This window comes from Gorilla gorilla, chromosome 2 (assembly GCF_029281585.2).
Source record: "Gorilla gorilla gorilla isolate KB3781 chromosome 2, NHGRI_mGorGor1-v2.1_pri, whole genome shotgun sequence".
In the NCBI taxonomy this organism is placed as follows: domain Eukaryota; kingdom Metazoa; phylum Chordata; class Mammalia; order Primates; family Hominidae; genus Gorilla; species Gorilla gorilla.
In genome coordinates, this window is record NC_086017.1 from 86,506,126 (window position 1) to 86,527,042 (window position 20,917).

At 36.6% G+C, this 20,917-nt stretch overlaps 1 protein-coding gene across 8 annotated transcripts in view; it reads left to right on the forward strand.

Annotated features, from left to right (window-relative positions):
• Positions 1–20,917, forward strand: part of ROBO2 (roundabout guidance receptor 2) — a 1,750,895-nt gene that overhangs the window by 562,445 nt on the left and 1,167,533 nt on the right. The window lies entirely within an intron of this gene.

A 20,917-nucleotide genomic window follows, 5' to 3' on the forward strand; every position in this document is an offset into this window, starting at 1 on the left:
ATGATTCTGAACCATGAATAGCTCTTAGAACACCAAACTGTATACCTACATATGATATCACTCATCTTTATCTTAGCATGGTAGAAAAATATATTCTGAATAAGCATTTATAATATTAATTCATTTGTTGTCAGGAAGAATTATTAATACCTGGGCTTCATAATTTCTATCATTTTCTTTTATACATTAAATTAATCATTAATTTAAGCCTTGGGATCACCTACATCGATCTTATTGTGTTTCATGCCACTTTCAAAATAAAGTATTTTAACATTCAGAAAGTACAAGCTTTTAGCAAGATCAAGCATACTATTCTTTTTTTATTCAGTAGAAAATTTATATGCAATGCTCTATTTTTTTGTTCCATGGAAATGTTTTAAAGAGGAGAAATAATATGAATGTATGATGGTGTACAATGTAACACTTGTTGCTCATAAATATCTGATAACCAATATTTTTATTTATATTCCTTACGATTTTTTCATATAACCTTCTAGAGACTATTTTTTGGTGACCCATCATTTCCTATTAGAAAGCTCTGGCTAGCTTTCAGCATGTTTCATTTTGAGAATGTGTGTCTTAGATACGTAGGTTATATTGCCAACACTGAATTTTGTACATTCAGAACATCAGGACCGTCTGTGACATCTAATCTTTAGATATATAGGACCTTTCTCATTGCTCCATCAGCCACTAAATTCATAGTATTGCACTCCTATCATGATTCACGATCATGAAATAAAATTTGCTTTAACACTAAGCTTTATGTATGTACAGATACGAATTTGTTTCTGTTTAGAAAACAAGCATCATGCTGACATGTCATGATGACATTTTAATAGATAAAATGGTAGGACAGTTATAAACTATTAATAGTTTCAAGACAGCTGAAAAACAATATACTACCCCATGTAATTGTGTTCAATAAAAAGGACCAAAATGAGGAAATATATTTTATATGTTCATGTTTAGTAATATATAAATATCAAGAAAAAACTTGTGTTAGATGTCTAAATCCTACCAACTCTTTTTAACCAAGCCATTGCATGGCAGATAAAAATGAAGAGGCACTAGACTTGTCCTTTATTTTTGAAAATAATAATGCAGCCATTTTTTATTTCTAATTATAAGACAACCAAAGGTGATTATTATTTTAAAAAACTCATGGTTACCGTATAAAGCGTGTTTCTTATAGAAAAGCTAAGAAAACAAGATTTAGCTATCCAAAAATTATGCCAGTATTTCCATGTTTCTATCATTTAAATAACACGTGAAGTAATAAAATACACATGTTTAGAAATATGGCAGAAAGAGGTGGTGGTCACCAAATATTTTATGTGTTTCCTATATTCCCAATTCTCCCTTGATGTCAAGTCGGAACCATGTGACTAGTTTTGGTGGAAAGACCATTAGAAGTCACATGTGCCATTTCTGAGCCAGACAATTTAACAGCCAGCTGTCCATTCCTCTGTTCCACTCCAGCAATGACCCTGATAGCTGTAAGTTCTATCTAGCTGGTGTCATTACAAGATGGAGGAAGGAAGCCTGAAGTATACTGGGCTTTATGTGAACTGGTAAGAAAAACAGAACAACCTTTTTAGGTGTATTAAAATACCAAAATTATAGTATTCCAACTAGTAGTGGGTAGATAATTTGTGGTATAAGTTAATAATGTTTGATAGGGATTTGTCTTAAGCAATAGCATGTTGCATTTAAGAGTTTTTTAGACTATGTTTACAATATTTTGAGCATTCAGTAGCAATATATTTGAGATGTCATAAGTAGTATTTTTTTTAAATTAATTTTCTTCTAAATATGAGCTTAGCTCAAAGAGGAATAAATAGCAAGTTATATCTCTGACAGTTTTTAGCAAGAAGAAATAATGATAGAAATTGTCATTTACAAAAGCCCCTAATATGCCAAGTTCTGTGTTAAAAATTATCATTTAAATTGTGGATTACTCATTTAATTCTCACTTATTCCTATCATACAGAAACTATTATTGTCCCTGTTTTGGATGTGAGGAATTATAGCCTGAAAAGGGTTAAGTAAATTGTCCAAGGCTACATTGGATAGCAACTGGCAAAGTGAGGATTCAAATATGGGAATTGAATCCATTGTCAGCACTTTAAACAAATAACTACATTTGACATTGGAAACAATAAAGCTATACTTTATATGGACACTGGCAATTAATTATCCTGTCTCCTGTTTATTCGTTGCCTCTTTTCACCTGGAACCTTTCTATCAACCTTAAAGCACACTCTCCAATATTGGAAACGTGCAAAAGCAATGAAAGGATACAATAACAACAAGATTTTTCTCACTCAACTTCTTGCCCCTCCCCTTTATAGCCACACATCTGGAAAGAGCCTCAGTCTTTCTCTCTCCACTTTTTAATGTCTGACTCAATTCTTGCCTTTATATAATGTGGCCTTTGTCCTTATTATTTAACCAATATTTTCCTGCTATGTTCAACAATAATCATATCTCTCCTTATTTCTCAGCAACACTTGTTGTGTAGATAACACCCTCCTCCCTGAAAACCTCTTCCCTTTATTGATAGCCCATGTACCTAGTTTTTCTCTCCCATGTCCTCTCTCTTCAGGATATATAGGTTAAACCTGTTCTATTTGTCATTCCGTGCTGGATTTCCTGCGAATAACTCAAGCTTAAACCTTTTTTCTCACCATTCACCCTCTACCTAGACAAACTTATAACTACAGCTTCAGCTGCCACCACACACTTCTCTCTTTAGCCACATTCTACTCTTAAGTTCCTACTTCACATCTCTCTTTTATTTCTAAAGGGAATCTCTGACTCATCATATTCCAAACAGAACTCATCATCATCTGCCCTTACAAATGGCTATCACCTTTGATCCTGTTGAATGTACCTGAAGCCCAGCAGTCATTTTTTTTTACTTCTTTATTAATGAATTAAGTCAATTAATAGTGAATTCTACTTCTTATTCCCCAACCCCACAGTCAAATGACCATCATTTTTCATATTACCTCAGAATGTATTTTGAATCTGTCTGCTCTCCATTAATCTAGTTGAAGATGACAATGACGATAATAATGATGATGACAGTGATAAGGATGATGATAATTGCTAACATTTATTGACTTATTGACTACTTAGCATATGTCAGGTGCTGTAATGCTCTTATTCTAATAGACCACTTGCCATAATCCTAATATAAACTCTTGCCATTCCTCAGTTTGTCCTCTACACTAAAGCCAGAATGATACAGTGGTGAGAAAAATTGGTATCAAACTTCTTCCCAAACCCGTTTGATGAGTTCCACATCCTATTAGAATAAATACAAAGTCTATTAAAAGGCTGGCAAGGCTTGTAAGATTTCACCCCTGCCTACTCACTTGAGCCTTAACTCATACTGTCCCCCCACACCTCTCTCTTTGCAATACTTATTGTCCCTTTTCTTCTTTTAATTCCCTGAATGTGTCATTCGCCCTGTGTTTATTGTATTTTTCTTTCTAGAATGTAGAATGACTATTCCCACTGGTTCAGTTAACTACTCATCATCTTTGAAATCCCTCTAGTTAGTCACAGAGTCCTCTGTCTACGTTCTACCCCCGCACCCCTATGGCTTGATCTGCTTCTACTGGTTTCTTTTTCTCTACACTAGTAACCTCACTGATTTGAGGAGATGATGTCATTAAATTTTGTCTTCTCTCACTACACTGTAAGAACCAAGAGATCCAGTAAATTTTCTTCTTTTTGCTTACCTTTCTCACAGATATCAGGATTCAATACACATCTGATAAATGAATAAAGAAAGAAAAAGGAAGAAGTAAAATATACTATTCTGTAAGCCAGCTTGGACCCTTACTTTTGCTTACCATTCCCTCTACACACAGGTCCTGTGAGATATCAAGGCATCAGGTCCTGGAGATTGTATGTCTTATTATCTCTTAGATCTGCTCCATTCCATTGTCTTACATTCAGATCCCATCAAATTTATCCAAGTGTCTGCAGTAACTAGTATGGTTGCCTTGGAGGTCTTTCTTTTTTTTATCATTGCTATCACAACTGGAGTAATTTTCCTAAATGCAGTCCAGATTTAAAATTGATAAGTGGATTCTATATCAGTTACCTATTGCTATGAAGCAGATCTCTCTAAAGCTTAGTGATTTAGGACAAAGCTTTATTATTTCTTATTGTCCTAAGGGTTGACAAAGCTCTTCTGATCAGTTCTTGCTTGGGGTCCTTTACAGGGTTGCAGTTAGATGTTGACCAGGATCATAGTCATCTGAAGGCTTCAGGAAGCTGTACAACCCAAAATGGCTCACACATGACTCACTGCTGTGGCTGGGAGCTTAGCTTAAGATGTTGACTGAATCTCCTATTGTGGCCTCTCTACGTGACTTGGGCTTCTCATACCAGAGCTTCTAGGTTCTAAGAAGAAGCATACCAACAACTACCTCAAGAGACTGAGATAGAAGCCACAAAATGTATTGACAATGCAGCCTTAAAAGGAACATATTATAACTTTCACTATATTTTCTTTGGTTAAAAGTGAACCACTGGATTAGCTCATATTTAATAGAAAGAAACTCTAGAAGAATATTAATACTGAGAGTATGGTTCTTTTGGGGGCCATCTTTGGAGACTAATTGCTACCATCTGTGTTACTTCACGTAACATACATCAATGGTATTTCCTAATCCTGCCTTTGCCTATACCTGTAGTCTTACCTTTGACCCCTATTCCAACCCCATTTATTTGTACGTACACTTGGCTGCATGCATTTAGTTTCCTGAGTATAGTAATAATGTAGTTTTAGGCCACCATAAAACTTTCTTATATGCTCTTCTACAAGATGTTTTGTATTTGTTTTTTATTTGCTAGGTTTTTCTAACTTTATTCATTCTTTACAATATAAATGTAGAAGCTGTCATTCTTTATGGGAAGTCTCTCTAACAGTCTTCCAGCTGTTTTCTATTCCTGTTGCAACCTGTGAATACTTGTATCATTGGACACTGTAATCATTTAAAATTACTTGAGGGCAGCGACAAGCTATTAGCCAATTTTATATGAAGAAGTCATGGCAGGTAACAGGGCAAGAAATAAATCCTTGCTGAATAACTGGATAAGAAGAAGCACTTATTTTGCTCCTAGACTAGACACATTTTTAGAGCTGCTTCTAGTAGGTTTAATTTCCAGTCTTTTTCTGTATATGTATCCCTTCATTTTAGGAGCCTATATCCTTTCTGAATGGTTCAACAATAAGCTGTGAATTACTCATAAAGTACAAGGGAAGCCTGATAACTATCTATAACACACTGCCTTGATTGCCTGACATGAAGGCTGTTCTGTATCAATAAAGATATTTAAAACTGAAGACTGTGATTCTTCACACAGTTTTGTGAAACTGCATGTCATTACATGCAAAATGGAAGTTTTGCATAATTTTCAAAAATTCTTAAAGGAAATCTATTTTCAGTTCATGTGATATAATAGTTTTCATCAAATTAATATTGAATGTCTAAAAGTATAACATTTGTATTAGTCTGTTCTCATGCTGTTATTAAGAACTGCCCGAGACTGAGTAATTTATAAAGGAAAAGGTTTAATTGACTCACAGTTCTGCAGGGCTGGGAAGGCCTCAGGAAACTTACAATCATGGCAGAAGGGGAAGCAAACACATCCTTCATCACATGATGGCAGGAAGGAGAAGTGCCAAGCAAAGGGGGAAAAGCCCATCAGATCTCATGAGAACTCATTCACTACCATGAGAAAAGCATGGAGGTAACCGCCCTCATGATTCAGTGACCTCCCATCAGGTCCCTCCCACGACATGTGGAGATTATGGGAACTACAATTCAAGATGAGATTTGGATGGGGACACAGCCAAACCATTTCAACATTTCTGTGTGGTTTGATACAATGTGTGTGTGTGTGTGTGTGTGTGTGCGTGCACGTGCACATGCGCATGTGTATCACTTCTTCCATAAACCTATAGCCACATTTCCTACCATAAAAGTGACAGAAAAAAATATGCAATATGTATTCAGCAAAAATGAAAATGATTATTTCCTATTTGATTTTTATTGTAATATAGCAATATTTAAAATAATATGTGTTTATATATAAAGTCTCAAATATTTTTGTTTTTAAAATTCAATAGCTTATGAGTTTTTAGTGTAATTTCACTTATACTAAAAGAAGTAGAATTGAATAGTGAATTTGAAAATAAATAATATTATTCTGAGAAATAGAAGTGCAGATTTGTAAAAGAAATTTATTACGCAAAGGAATGCCGACTGCAATCCTCATCCTACTATCTATACCTGATACATTAATAAATAACAATTGGACTTAGTGCATTTCTCCAGCCACGACATTGATTTTAAAAAGTGCTCTTAGGTAGCATACGTCAGTTGCTTTAATAACTATTGTTGAAGTGATCTGTGCTGATTTCTTTTGAATAAAATTAATCTTTAATTTTTTACCCATTTGAGAGAAAAATTAACTTTAAATGTTTAAATGTCACATATTTTGTTACATAATCTCTTAAAAATGTTTCAATTTAATTGGTCTTATATGGAAAAACAAAGATGCTTGGAAGGCATCAGATTAAGGTCACAGGTCAGTGTTCAAGCAAAATAGATCTGGGCTACCCAATTATTTCCTGTTATTAAGCCGATAAATCAGGGAGATGTTGATAGATGTGATCGCTGGGACAGCATGTCAGTCTCATGAAAAAAGTGCTGAACAGACACAGGTAATCCATGCTGTCGGTGTCTTGAAAATAAAAATTTTAAAAAGGTCAAAGAATTGAGAAGACTATCAGTGGTGTTTACGCATCCAAAAATGCAATTTTTTTATGATTTAACTTAAAAGATGGCTCCATAAGGCTTCATAATGAACAAAGCGAGGAACTGTCAAAATGAATGCAATTTGTTCTAAAGGAGTACACATCAACACTCCACATCTATCCAGACTGACTCCCACGGGCATTTACAGTTCATTCCAGGCTTCCAGTCTTTTTGAGTTGTCGTTTTCTTCTACATGTAATTCAACTTGTTGTCAGCTCCTCATATTCTATTTCTGCCCTGTATCTTCAGGCCTTGTTCAAGTTCTGCCTCTTTTGAGTACCTGAGTGCTCCAACTCAACAAGCCCCTCTTCCTTGAGCCAATAGAACAATGTCTATTTAGTACGATTCATTTTGATGTGTAATGGATTCACACCTACATGATTATTTAACGAATTCTTTTTGCTTTTGTCAAGTATGTTCTGAATACCTTCCTCTCAGACTCTTGTAATAAATAAATAGAATAGAATTTCTGTCTGTAAAAGATTTACATTCTAGTGAATGATTTATAAGTTTTGGAGGTCAACATTTCCTTTGAGAGTCTGACTAGAACAACAGCCACTTTCACCAGAAAAAATATATTCACGTAAAACTTACCATAGAAAATCTGGTGAGGCAATCATATAAGGGGATAGAGGTGATGCCTTTCAGGTAACATTTGTAATAGTTTTGTAAAAATAATAACCTCTTTTTCAGTTAAAGAATGTTGAATGACATCTAGGGAGATGCAACAAGCAACACAGGTAAAAGGAAGAAATGTAAAAAAGAATGAGACATTGAAGAAATGTTAAATTTTTTCAGGTGGCAAGAGAGAGCTATGAATGTAGGTTGCAGATACAAGTTAGAACAAAGTGCAGATGGTCATATTTACTTGCTAAAATGTCTAGCCTGTTTTTGGAGTAGATGTCTTCCTAAGAAGATTATTATTTTTCCAGACCCTATGGATTTTAACCTTGTTTTTCTGTAGCTAACTTGAAGCATCTCATGTGTAGTGTTTTGCAAATATTAGATGTTTAATTGATAATTGACAAAGAATGGAAAAAAAGAAAGGAAGAAGGTTATAGAGTAAGTTCCTCTTCAGAGCTCTGAAAAGGATAAACAAAGACATAATTGAATTATAAATACTATACCAGGTCAATTACATGTAAGTGTATGTTATTTTAATAGGGTGATTAATTTCATGTCATTTTACAGGAAGTGCTTTAAGTGAAAATATTTTTCTTGTAACAGCTGTTTAGTTTTATTAATGCCACTAGAGAGGAAATTATAAATATTGTAACTATAGAGTTCTAGATTTATCTTAGTTAAATGATACATTATTATATACCAGTATTTAGATTATAATTTCCATGAGGACATAGACTATGTCTGTTTTATCCACTTAGCTGCTAGCTAACTTTCTACACATTTTAAATAATAGAATAAGACAGAATAGATCATTTACTTCACACATATTTATTAAGAGATTACTAAGTGCCAGGCCCCGTTCTAAGTGGTAGAAAAGCAGCAATAAACAACAACAAAAAAAGTGCCTCTTCTCAAGGAGCATGTATTCAGGAAGAGGAACATGACAATAAGTAAACACACAAATATATAGTATGTGAGACAGTGACTGTGCCATAAAAACTCAGTATGTGTCAACTGGACATTGTCACAAAAATACTATATATCAATCACCAAAATTTCAGCTGTACCCTGCAGCAATAAACCTCTATTTCACTCGAGTGTCTGGAATCCGCTGGAGATCAGCTGAAGTTTGAATTAGGTGGCTCCACAGGTATCAGCTGGGCTCACTCTTGCATCTGCAGATTCGAAACTGACTAAACTGAGCTGGACTCCACCCAGATGGTTAGGCTGGACTTCCTCTGCTCCATGTTTCTCTCGTCTTCCTCTTAGAATCCACAGGCTATGGGCATGTGCTTCTCATGGCAACGTCAGAAACGCAAGATAACAAGCCCAACCAAACGGTGCTTTGAACGCCCTACTTCCATCGTCAGCCTAAACAAGGAGAAGCCTGAGGAACGGGGAGTACAGTTTGCCCACCAAGATGGGAAGATGGGGAGGAAATATTTTTAAACACTAGCTAGTTGACCATGTAATATAGCACGGGGGAAAAAAAGGGGGTAATATGAGATGATAGTTCAAATAGGGTAGGCAGGACCAGGTTCACTCATAAGGTGATATTTGACCACAGGAAAAAATAAAATAGAGAGTGAGGCATGGAAATATCTGTGGTAAACAGGTTGAAAGCAGAGAGAAAAGTAATGTCAAAGGCTCTAGAACATGCTTGGACTGTTCAGGGACTGCTAGAAAAAAAAGTAGAACCAGATTTGAATGAGGATGAAGTGGAAGGAGAGACAGTGAGGCCAAGGAGAGACACTGACCAGGTGATGTGCAGCCATGGTGAGGATGTTGGATTTTATTCTGAGCGAGATGGGAAGCCAGAAAATATTTTGACAGAAAAACTTACATTATCTGACTTTCACTTTAAAAGGATCACTCTGACAATGAGGTTTGGAACCTTTTGTATTAAATATAGTTCCTCATTAAAAAAAAAAAAATCAACTAGGTAGTAAATGTGTACGGGCGGGGGAGGGGGAAATGAACTGTATGTTACTTATACCTGGACCCACTAGTATTCGTAAAATACCTCTTTAATAACATGCAACTAGTTCAAACATTTTTGCTGATTTTATTCTAAGAAGACGTGAAGTAACCTAAATGAGAAAATTCAAGAGATGTTTCATTATAATGAAACAGAGCATCACCATTAAGTCGAGTGCTAGAATTCTATTAGTCCCCTCACAGGGGTAAAGAAAGAGTATTCCCACATGATGCTTTTGTCAACTTTGCCTTGGCCAGGCACCGTGGCTCACGCCTGTAATCCCAGCACTTTGGGAGGCTGAGGTGGGTAGATCACTTGAGGTCAGGAGTTCAAGACCAGCCTGGCCAACATGGTGAAACCCCATCCCTACTAAAAATACAAAAATTAGGCAGGCGTGCTGGTGGGCGCCTGTAATCCAAGCTACTCGGCAGGCCGAGGCAGGAGAATCACTTAAACCCAGGAGGTGGAGGTTTCAGTGAGCTGAGATGATGCCACTGCACTCCAGCCTGGGTGACAGAGCAAGACTGCATCTCAAACAAACAAAAAAACCCAAAGAAACAAAACTTTGCTTTATCCCAGACCCTTCATTTTTTTATTAGTCTTTGTCTTTAACAGCTATTCCTCAATGTTGCTCTTGCCCTTTTTTCTTAAGTCTAGACTGGAGATTTTACCATTGAAGTAATTGCTTGTAATATTGTTGTGAATGATTCAGCTGTACTCAAGCTGTTTCTCTCTTCCCTTTTTGGATTTTGATGGATCTGTCCCTGGCAGCTGAGGGGTAGAATGCTTACTATATAGATCCATCCACCTTCCTCTCTGATGATGTCAGAAACAACACCTGTCTGTTGAAACAGTTCTCTTTTTATTGAAAGAATCATGACATCTCCACTTACTTGCTGGACAGATTATTGCTTTGAGCTGCTGCTTATTTGAAGAAATATCTTATGGATAAAATTTAGTCACTCCTCTGTTCCTGTGCTGTACCACTGTTCAATCCAGGGTGATTGGGAGAGGTGGCGGCCTTTTCTGCCACTATTGGCATGAATCTACAAGCCCAAGATTTAAGGGTCTATTTTTAGCTGGACAGAGGGCTAACAGTCAGGCTGAGCTACTTTAAAATAAACTTCGGAAATGACCAGATGTATCAGACAGCCACGCTCCCACGGTATCTTTACCAAAGGAGATTTGATCACACCTAATTTATATTCTTGGGAAAAAATGGAAAAAAAATGATTTTATAGAACATGTCTGGAGGCAGCAAACTCCAAGTGACATCTATCAGAGGTAATGCAGATGAATGGTGCCGAGTGGCATTGTTTGGTAGCCCAGATGATACCATCAAAAGAACGTGGACTTTACTGTCAGGCAGTACCAGGTTCATATTCTGGCTTACTGGGCATATGACCTATAACCTTAGTCAAACTGTCTAGCCTCAGCTGTAAAATGCAAATGATCCTGTCTACTCCGTGGAGGTGTCTATGAAAATAAACCACAGGAATCATACACAGCTTCTTCTCCAGACTTGTAAAATTAGTTTTCAGTAAAGGCAAATTCTTCTGCTGCTGATCTTATATCATAACTATGAACCAACACCTCTATGTTTATAAAAAGATGATGGGTAGGATTCTTTCATATTCGGTTAGACCAGGAGTTGAAAGATTAAAAAACATATTTTTCTCACCAATCTGTCACTTAGGAATGATAATAAGCATTGTCCATTCCAAATCATAGATGATTATAAATATTTTTATGATTAAACAGCACCCTACTCCATGTGTAGCTTATACTCAAAGCATAAGAATATGACAGTTGCAATGCTATAAAAATAGCAAACAAGTTTTACAACAAAATACAGTATTTAAATGTTGTATATGAAACCATAGGGAATGATCAAATTAATATTTCTGTCATTCAAAAATATGAAAGCCATTTTACCTCTAGTTTCTCTGACAAGTTAACTCAAAACTATCTTAATAACATGTCCATTTTAAAAAAAAATTTTAAAAGGTAAGATCTAACTGCTCTTAATTTTTATTTTAAAATTGACACCTTTTGCTGCTGCTCAAATTTATCCACAGTCTTCAAACTTCTAGACTCTCATTCTCTTCCTTCCTCATCATTGCTTACATTCAGTTTAATCAAATACCCCTCTTCCTGCTGTTCCTTATGTCCTACTACTAAAAAAAATCTCCACAGGCTTTAAAAACCTTTTTTCTCTAAATTCTTCCATTTCTTTCTACATTTGTTGGCAGAAACCAGTGAGGGAATTTATAAATACATAGTGCAATACATTTAGCAATTTTCCTCTCACAATGAATGTCATTTCTCCATTCAAAAAACTTCTCAGCCTTTCCCCAAGTTAATTCCTCCAATCAGATAAGTAGCTGCTACTTCATTATTATTATTATTATTATTATTATACTTTAAGTTTTAGGGTACATGTGCACAATGTGCAGGTTAGTTACATATGTATACATGTGCCATGCTGGTGTGCTGCACCCATTAACTCGTCATTTAACATTAGGTATATCTCCTAATGCTATCCCTCTCCCCTCCCCCCACCCCACAACAGTCCCCAGAGTGTGATGTTCCCCTTCCTGTGTCCATGTGTTCTCATTGTTCAATTCCCACCTATGAGTGAGAATATGCGGTGTTTGGTTTTTTGTTCTTGCGATAGTTTACTGAGAATGATGATTTCCAATTTCATCCATGTCCCTACAAAGGACATGAACTCATCATTTTTTATGGCTGCATAGTATTCCATGGTGTATATGTGCCACATTTTCTTAATCCAGTCTATCATTGTTGGACATTTGGGTTGGTTCCAAGTCTTTTGGGAAAACGGGCTAGCCATATGTAGAAAGCTGAAACTGGATCGCTTCCTTACACCTTATACAAAAATTAATTCAAGTAGCTGCTACTTCTAAATGGACTAGCAATTTATAGTAAATGATCCCTTAACAATAATTGTATAGATCCAGACATTAGTTGATTAAATGTGCATTAAACAGTTGCATACTAACAAACATTTATCTAACATCACACACTTTTTTTTCTCTTTTTTTTTTTGAGAGACGTGCTCACTCTCTCAGCTCGGCTGGAGTGCAGTTGCATAATTACTGCAGCTTTGAATTTCTGGGCTCAAGCAATCCTCCCACCTTAACCTCCCAAGTAGCTGGGACTACAGGCCTGTCACCTCATCTGGCTAATTTATTTTCTGTAAAGTTGGGGTCTCCCTATGTTGCCCAAGTTGGCTTCCTGGCCTCAAGGGATTCTTCTGCTTTGGCCTCCCAAAACCCTGGGTTTACAGGTGTGAACCATCACATCCAGCCTAACTTCACACACTGTTAACTAGAAAGTTCCTTTAAAACAGAGATATAGTAACTTCAATATCATGGTGTGTTTGTAGCATGGAAAAATGGCCTTTGCTGCATTAAGATGGCCTGGTTCTCACCTGCCTTTGCAGACATCAGGCAATCCTTCCACATATCTTAACAACCTCTTTTTAAGGATCACAATATAGCATTTCCCTTAGAAATACCACGTGCAAAAGCAAAATAGGTTTGTTAATGGTATTCATGAAGCTCGATTTTAGTAGATGCTGGGAATTCTATACTGTTACAAAATGGTTCATAAAATATTACCATCTGCTATACCAAGTAACAGTTCATTTTTACTAGTTTTAAAATGGCTGTGCTTTTATGTGTTTGGATTTTTGCCTAAACTTCAAGTTCCCTCTGAAAGTTGCTTCTGACCTCTGCCTGAGGAAATGTGAAAATCTGCCTTTCCTATCTTGTTTTATAAGCTTCAGTGAGAGAATGTAAATGGACTAAATACATTCTGCAAAATTTTACCATAAAAATCTTTCACATGCTGCCTGCATGGCTGGCTCTGTTTATAATATTTCCAGCTTATACTGAAGTAACCACTTGTAAAAGAAATTGCCCCAAGTACTAGTGCTGAAAGCAAACATTTATAGAGTAGTGTGCAGTCAGCAGAAGATAAAGGCTTTTATTACAACTGAGGAAAAATTTTGCAAAATAATTGATCCTAACAGAAAATACAGGATGGAATATAAGCTTCAGATTTGAAAATTATCTCATCCAACTACTTGCTGAGTGATGAAACTGAGACCCAGAGGAATTCAGTGACTTGCCCAGGGTCTCATCTTTAGGAACAGACAGTGTCCAACTTTGGATAAAATGTCTTTGGTGGAATTCGGGTTTTAGAAGAGTTTGCATTAAGCAACCATATGGGCTCTGCTGTTTTCAATTGTTTAGACATTGGCTGAAACCAGCAAATGAGTGAAAGAAGTTGGTAATTAGTGATTTGATGATATTTACTGGACAGAGCCAAAATAAAGAACAACAAAATACAAAGTAGCTTTTTTAAATAGAAAAAGGAGGAAGAAGGAGGATGAGGAGGAGCTGAAAAAGAGGAAAAGAGGGGAAAGTGAAGGAGGAGGCAATGAGGCATCAGCACCATAAGTTATTTATTCCTACAGATTGTGTCCATCATCATTTGATATAATTGCCAATTCTTTTTGTTTCTATTCCTGAATATCTAATTAAATGATTACACATTCACTTTTCTTCTTCACTCTCCTAGAATGGTGATATCCTCCTCACATAAATTCTGAGAATACTCCTCTTTAAGAAAATGTGCTTTGTGCCTGTAATGAATTTTGAAAACTGGCCCTGCTGATGGCCTCTGGTTGAATGAGCTCTGGGTGTCCTTGGGTTCACTGCTTTTCTGTAATTTTCTCATATAGACATCTAAGGAGAACACTGTCATATATTTACCTAAAATGCAGGCTTCCTTTGTCATGGAAGAGGTTGTCTTAGTCTATTGGGGTTGCTCTAACAAGAATACCACAAACTGAGAGGTTTATAAACAACAGAAACATTTTTTCTTACAGATCTAGAGGCTGAGAAGTCCAAGATCAAGGCAGTGGTAGATTCAGTGTCTGGTGAGGGCCTGTGTACTTGTTCATAAACAGTGCCTTCCAGCTGGGTCTTCCCACGGTAGAAGAGGTGATTCGGCTCTTGGGGGTCTCTTTTATAAAGGCATGCATCCCAATATTCTTCTAAAGGTACCACCTCCCAATACCAAGACCATGAAGTTTAGAATTTGGGCATACATATTTTGGGTGGACCCAAACATTCAGATTATAGCAAAGATAATATTTTCACCTGATAGAAATATCAATATCCTACTGAAACATTCTCAATAAGAACAGATGTTAAAGCAGATTTATTGGGTATCACAAGAGTCTTACAACTTTTCAATTTTTGATTCAGGGGATATGGCAACACATTATTGAAAATATAAATTTTATAGAGATTTTATGGAGTTATTAAATATCTCAAATAGCCCCAGCCAATTCATTTTGTTCAGTGCTGTGTGCCTAGATGAATCATCTTCACTTTTGCCTAGCCATACCCAGTGATAGGAGATATGAGCAAGGAAATGCGTCTCAATGACCTGAAAGTTTTCACTTCGTGATGTCGCGGTTTTTGAAATTGATGTTGGCTCAGAGGCATCTTTTTTAAATGTGAACACTCAAACCGGGTCTCAAGCATTAGTATGTATTAGTTTAAGTAGACTGCTTTCTTCATTGGACATAAATGATATCATCTGTATTGAGTAAATAGAAATTGTAATTGCAGGAGGGAAAAAGAAAGTAATGAAAAACTGGGGAAAGAAACCATTTTGAAATTGAATTTCCTCCAGGGATATAGAAGCCAGAGGAGGCATCACTGTGTTGGAAGGTTAGGGTAGCAAGAAGACACTGAGCAACTGGAACACGAGAAGATAATGTGCATAGTTATAGCACATTCATTGTATAGACATCTGTGTCTTGATATAATTTACTGCATGGTCAACGCATATCTCAATAAATGAATGAGGACAATATGAATGAATCAAAGCTTATACCACTGTAGCTATGCGGAAGCAATATCTCTTAAAGTTTGCATCAGCATCATCTGGGAGCTGGTTAGAAATGCAAATTCTTGGACCCTACCCCAGTCCTTTTAAACCAGGAACTCTGTGAGTGAGTCCCAGAAATCTGTGCTTTAATACACCCTATAGATGATTCTGATGTGGGTTTAGGTTTGAGAACCACTGAGGAAGAGTAAAAGTTAAGAGCGTCACTCCACACAGAAGTGTGACTGACTGGAGGGTTCAGGGAAATGAGTTCATTAGGTGGCCTCGTTCAAAGACCCTGAAGATCTCCCCAAAAGTGGATTTTTCTTCATCCAGGCAGAATACAAACAGTAACTTGTCCTCACCAAATATATTTTCACTTGCCCTGTCTATGTGACTGTCAGGATGCCTCAGGATGTCCAAGAAAGACAGCATCAGGACCTTGCATTCAATAAGTCAGAATCCCCAACCAGAGTTGGCCTCATACATGAAGAGGAAACACCTGATGTGCCAAATCTTGAGTAGGAGCTGCCAGAAAACCCCTGCCAAACCACCCATTTCATTTCCCAGCATGTGACCCTAACTAATAGCCAACATAGAATCACGCTCTGCAGGTATGCCTTTATTTCATGTCATCTTTTCAAACACAAATACGTGTTTTGCCTCATGGAACGATTAAATATTTCCATTTCAGAAAAACTGACACAATATGATTGATATCAACAATTATTAGAATCTTACAGTGGTCCTCTGAGGACTTATTCTTCCATGAATATTCAAGTTTATTACAGCTACCCAGAACAGCCACCATGACGATGTGTGTTAGGTACATTAATTTATGCCAAAACCATTAGTGTCTTTTTCTAAGCCCTTACTTTTGCAACAAGGCAGAGTTTCAATTTACTATAGAAGGAAAATTTGTCCCCTACAAGGATACTATAATTGCCCATTTTTAATGCAATTTTCTTTTACTGATCACAGTCGTAGATTTTCCAAAAGGTTAGGTAACTGACTAATTTAATGCCAAGTATCTTATCTCTAGAGACGTAGGTTAAGAAATGTCACTCTGATTGTCTCCATGGCAAGCCATGTCATGTATGGACAACTCCATCTCACTGTCTAATTTGACCCAATTTTCCATTTTGCTTAATAAGCACATTACAGCGAATCACTGATCTATTATCCAAGGAATTATGAAGCTTATGGGTTATCTTCCATTGCACCTGCTTTAATCAGCGTAGTGCCTTGGGTATTATGGTCACTTTATCCTTTAATAAAAGAATTGTTAATATCTTCATCTGCAGTTTCAAGCAATTTGCAAAATTGGGTTAGCTGGCTTTTATATGGGACTTATTACAAACTCAGTTACTTAATGTGATGTTTTCAGCAATAATTTCTGTGTTTCCAACATCCCCAAATTAATATTTTAATTTAAACAAATTGTCAGTATTTAAAGTGGTAAAATTCATTTAGGGAGATAAATGGAAATGTGGGATTTTGTTCTAAAGTTACTTTCATGCTATATCTGATACTGTTGTATTGGCTGTTTATTTTTTTAATTTACAAAACTAAACTAATAGGAACTATAGTGCTTATAACCCTGTATAGTTAAGGATATTTAAAATTGTTTTTGGAGACATTTTTTTCTAAGAGATATGATACCACTATTTTATTGTTGTATAGAATAACTCTTATTACATTTGTAATAATTCTATTACATGTTGTTTTCTGTATGTAACATGTTAACTGTCATTATTTTTTTTTTCAATTTCAACTTTTATCTTAAGTTCATGGGTTCCTGTGCAGGTTTGTTACCTTGGTATATTGTGTGATGCTGAGGTTTGGGGTGTGATTGATTCCATCACCCAGGTACTGAGCATAGTACCCAATTAACTATGATTATTAATAAGGATGCATTATACCATCTCCTTACAAGTCACATATGTAAGCAATATATAAATACTGAATATGAAACTACCATATGCAGAATCCATATTATCTCTACCAGAATGTTAAAGTCTACATCACACATTTGGAGTTACTCTAACTCATTCAGGAAAAAAACGCTTGTGTCACAGAGGTTTGTTATACAGAATATTTCACCACCCAGGTACTAAGCTTAGTGCTCATGAGTTATTTTTCCTGATCCTCCCCCTCCTCCCATCCTCCACCCTCTGATAGGCCCCAGTGTGTGCTGTTTCCCTATGTGTCCATGAGTTCTCATCCTTTAGCTCCCAGTTATAAGTGAGAACATGCGGTATGTGGTTTTCTGTTCCTGTGTTAGTTTACTAAGAATAATGGCCTCCAGACTCATCCATGTCCCTGCAAAGGACATGATGTCATTCTTTTTTATAGCTACATAGTATTCAATGGTGTATATGTACAACATTTTCTTTATCCGGTCTATCACTGATGGTCATTTAGGTTGATTACATGTCTTTGCTATTGTGAAAAGTGCGGCAAAGAACGTACACATGCATGTGTCTTTATAACAGAATGATTTACATCCTTTTGGGTATATACCCAGTAATAGGATTGCTGTGTCGAATGATATTTCTGTCTTTAGGTCTTTGAGAAATCGCCATTCTGCTTACCTGTGTGATAAACCTGCACTTGTACGTCTGACATTAAAATAAAAGTTTGCAAAAACAGATACTACTTTTAAAATAATGATCCACTGGCCTTTAAGTCTTGGTGCCATGTTCTAAGTATGTGCTCTGAATATTGGAGAGGCAAAAATGGTTGGTAGGGCTACATCTTCTTCTTAATGCAAAATATATGTGCTTTTAAAATAAGCTTAAATTTTAATTTAAAAAATAAGAAAAAAAACACTTAAGTATCTGTTGTGTGTCAGCAACTGTGCTCAGGGGCAGGAATGCTCATCCCTTAAACTCAGTGAGTCCACAGTCAAGTGGGGAGTCGGCTATGCAGCACGGAAAGCTCAACAGAACGCAGTAATTAACAACTTAAAGCCAAATGCTCCTCTCTCCCCAGGAGAAGTTGAAATTAGTGAATTTATATTTTCTGATCATTATAGGTTAAATTTCCTAAAAGCTTGAACGTAATTACCTCCTTTGTAATAGCTGCAGTGCCAAGGAACTGGATAATTTGTGTTAGGTTATTCAATCGAGATTTCTGCTGCTTTATTATACCCAAAATTTTAGTGTTTCTTGCTTATTATTTCAAGTGGTAGCTAGTTCTTTGTTTGGCCTATATCTACAGGCCAGCAAGAAAACATTTTATCTAATTTAGTGAAAATTTTTAAAAAAGAATAAAAGGAGAATTTTCTACATAAAAAAGTTACTAATATTGATTATAAAACCCTAAAAATCCTATTAACTAGGGACATTTGTTCTCAATCCTGTCACTACGCAGCGCCCTATTTGGTCAACTATCTGTGCTTTTCATTCTTTATGTCCTATTCCCTTATTATTTATTTAAGCTAAGTTAATACTGTACAATTGCAGTCCCCAACCTTTTTGGTACCAAAGACCAGTTTTAAGGAAGGCAATTTTTCCTCAAACGGTGGTGGCGGGGATGGTTTCAGGATGAATCAAGCGCATTATATTTATTGTGCACTTTATTTCTGTAATTATATTGTAATACATCATGAAAAAGTATACAATTCTCATAATGTACAATCAGTGGGAGCCCTGAGCTTGTTTTCCTGCAACTAGATGGCTCTGTCTTGGGGTGATGGGAGATGGTGACAGATCATCAGGCACTAGATTCTCACAAGGAGCACGCAGTCTAGGTCCCTGGAATGCGCGGTTCACAATAGGGTTCATGCTCCTGTGAGAATCTAATGCCGCCACTAATCTGACAGGAGGCAGAGCTCAGGTGGTAATGTGACCAATGGGGAGAGGCTGTAAATTCAGATGAAGCTTTGTTCACTCGTCTGCCACTCACCTGCTGTGTGGCCCGGTTCCTAACAGACCGCAAACTGGTATCAGTCCATGATCCAGGCGTTGGGGAACTCTGCTATATGGAAAGCTATATACTCATAGCTCCCTCCATAAAATGTGAAAAGACCTTTGCCTTGTGTGAGCCTGCTTTGAGAAATAGGTGTCACCTGTTTTTTTCGGAGCAAAGGCTATACATCTCTGCCTTTTTCTAAAATGTTTTTCACAGGTAAGGGTTGCTGTTTGTACTGAAGTAAAACTGTGTAGAACCAGATTACATACAAAATTTTGCTTTTTATAATTTAAAAAAATAAAGTAGGCTACTATTGCTTTGGTGTGCCCTGTGTAAATTAAGACTGTAGTCATGGATCTTAAAATAACAACAATTTGTTAGATCGAAGAAACAAACAAACGAAATTTCACATTTTTCCTTGCTCACCATTCTAAACTCCAGAAACTCTCACTAGACCAAAATATGGAAACATGGAAGAAAGAAAATGAAAGAATTATATGAGATGTCACTCATAAGATTTGGTTTGCACCTCAGTTCAATCACTCTCCAGCTACAACATCTTGAGCAAGCCGTCTTCACCTCCGTCTCCGGTCCAGTAATTATAAGATTGTAAAATAAGCCCTGCCTTTGTTATCATCAGGGGCTGCAAAAAGAATCAGGTGGCATAATACATGTGAACCTGCTTGGGGAACTTCAAAGTGTGACATAAATACTTGTAGTTTTTTCTGGGAAGGACTTAGCAGCCACAGGGGCATTGTCAAGATGATGCTGGAACTGCTTAGGTCTTCTTTCTGGAGAAGGAAGAACTCGGACTTGAGCTCTTATGCAGAGAGCCCTTAGAGTGATTCTATACGATTAACTACCTTGGGTTGAAGTTATGTCACTTTCTAGGCTAATGCTCGGTGGTTACGCAGAGGGATTTTCATCTGTCATATGTACAACTGAGGCACACTGAGTCATGACAATGTTGAACAGCGTTGGTGGTTTAGATGCAACACCTATCCTTTACGTAAGGGGAGTTGGGTTTTTGAGGTTTTTGCAGGATTTCTAACAAATATTTTTTTCCAAAAAAATGTTTACTCAGAAAATCTCTGGTTATGTGATAATGAAAACTCATATATCTTTGAAATGTCTTATGATGACATTTGGCAAGGATCAGTGAGAGTCTTCTCAAATATTAGAAAAACCAAAATAAATGTATGAGGGCAAATTCTAAAGGATGTTTTATGTTCCTGTTATTTAGCAGTTTTCTGAATCTCAAAATGATAGCTAATACTTTTTCTCAGAAACAAAATGTATGATATTATTATTCTTTCTCTCCATTGTCATGTAATGAATGGAAGAGCAGACAGGGTGCAATTAAGGCCTATGAGGTTTCCTTTTTCAACACTTTTCCTATGTGTCCTTGATATCTTTTCTAAATAATTGTTATCCCCTAAACCCTCTAAATGTTATAAGGGAGTAGAACTTCTGGAATACCCAAGCCAGAGACTCACATTTTTGTTTTGTTTGTCTTCCGAGACAGGGTCTCACTTTGTCCCCCAAGTTGGAGTGCAGTGGCACAGTCATAGCTCACGACAGTCTCGAACTCCTGGGCTCAAGCAATACACCTGCCTCAGCCTCTCGG